Here is a 2288-nt window from a genome sequence, read left to right as displayed (position 1 = left end):
ATATATATATAAAGAGAGAGAGAGAGAGAGAGAGAGATAAAGATTATTATTCTTTTATTCTTTTCAATTTTTTAATCAAAGAGTTAAGATTACTAGAAAAATAAATATGCACGATAAAAAACCACTAGATTGGTTTAAGGCAAGAAATTTGACGACTTATCAAGCTAACTAGATAGCTCGGCTAGATCAATTCAACCAAGGGACTTGACTTGGAAATCAATCATATAGCTTACCAATAATCATAAGCGCACATATGCTCGATTGAGATAGCTTGGCAACTTTCTATGGAGAGAAACTCTAACATAAATACCAAGGAGCCAATATTTCCTTAAGATCAACTCTTCCAGAGAACAACTTTCATCTTGTTTGTGTTTGCCAACAAGAGCATTAATACAAGTGAAGTTTATGGAATAGTGTTTATTATGATCGGTAAACACTAGAAGATATTGGCAGGATAATAATAATTATAACTCCCACTCTAGAAGAAGCCGGGTAGGATAAATCGAGATCACTTGAGATTCACAAATATTTAAAATGTATTTGCCAACCCTTCAATAAATAGAGGGAATTACTATAATACAGTGGATGGATCCCCATATTTTGAAAGACTAATTTCTCTCTTTTTCTCCCGTTATTCTTTTGGCTTAAAATTTCACTTATTCAGCTCTTTCATGATGGTTTGAGCATAAAGATAAACTAAAATCCTGCATAGCTAATCTTAGCTATCATATGTGTTGAAAATATGAATATTAGAACTGAGGTTAACTAAACAAATCGGGTGACTTTTTTAGAGATGTATTTTTGAGTTATTAAATGTAGCTACGTAAATATAACGACTGCCAAATTGCAAAAGGTTCTAAGTCAGGAATGTCAAATCCAAGTGACTATTTCGATTTGCTTCATTATAGATTTCAAGGCTATCAAAACTTGCTCAGAAGAAAAACTCGAGTAAAGAAAGCTGTTACATACTTTTCTATTGTGTGAATGCCAACGTCCGAGCTAGAAGTTCAAGGCAGCAACTTTCTACAGGATAACAACAGATTTTCTAGTTTTTAGTAAGAATTAGTTGAAAAAGGCGAAATAATCAGTATGACTACTTATTGGACTTAAGAGATGTTTTATTTCCTGAAAAAATAATACAGAACTAATACATTATATTGAAAATATTTTAAAGTTATTTAGTTCGAAAAGGAATTGTCTGAGGCTATTATACGAGCCACGGATATCCCTCATGCGCTTAAGAATTTGAGTAACACACCCTACACTGGAGGGGAATTGAACCCCAAATCAGAAGGGACTTACAACAGACAAGCAGATGTCTGACCAACTGATCTGAGTACATGACCTATATATATATATATATATATATATATATATATATGCCAAAAAGAGAATTTCTATTAAGATCAAAAACAGGTTACAACTCTGAGGTGTGGGGCTTTAATTAAATCCCTCTGAAGCGAAAAGCTAAGAGGAGAGGTGGGTGAGGAGGAAACAAAAACTTTGTGGGATTCACCCCCACTTTTAGCCAAGAAATTAGCAGGTCTATTGCTTTCTCTATATGTGAAGTTAAAAGTGACTCTTATCTCCTTGCCAGGTTATGAATCTGTTTGGTCCACTAGAGTATGTGCCAAGGGGGAATAGCTCTCCCTGTGACATAATCCAAAAGAATAGAGGAGTCCACTTCAATCTGCAAAAACCTCCATTTGTTGATAATAGCAAGCTTGATTGCCCAAAACATAGCCACTACTTCTGCTCCAGTGCATCCACTGCATTAATTGGCGATTGAAAGAACAACAAACATCTACCATGATGGTCTCTATACACACCCTCAATTCCAGCCCCATGAGCAGAGAAACTTCCATCAGTATTTACTTTGACAGTGGGTAAGTAGGTTTATCCCAGTAAACTTTGATCACATAAAAAGTAGTAGGGTCAGCTGCTCTGGGAATGTTCAAGATGTTGGGGAACTTCTTTAGTTAGATAAGCATTCTGATAAATGATAAGCAATTAGCAGCCACCTTTACATTAGTGGCAGATTGGTCTTCAAACTTTATTTGGTTTCCTGCAGCCCAGATAAACCAAGCAGCAATGAAAGGAATTGGACCCAATTTGGTGCTTTGCCATCCACTCCAACAGTCTAGAAGGTTAATCCACTCCAGCTGCATTTTATTAACCTGCATATGTTGTATCTATATGTATATAGTTGTATATATAGTTATATATATAGTTATATATAAGATTTTAAATAAATAAATATATATATATATATATAATATTCTTTAAAA

This window comes from Phalaenopsis equestris, unplaced genomic scaffold (assembly GCF_001263595.1).
Source record: "Phalaenopsis equestris unplaced genomic scaffold, ASM126359v1 Scaffold225841, whole genome shotgun sequence".
Taxonomy (NCBI): domain Eukaryota; kingdom Viridiplantae; phylum Streptophyta; class Magnoliopsida; order Asparagales; family Orchidaceae; genus Phalaenopsis; species Phalaenopsis equestris.
The sequence above is the reverse complement of the archived record's forward strand: the minus strand, read 5'-3'. Positions refer to the sequence as shown.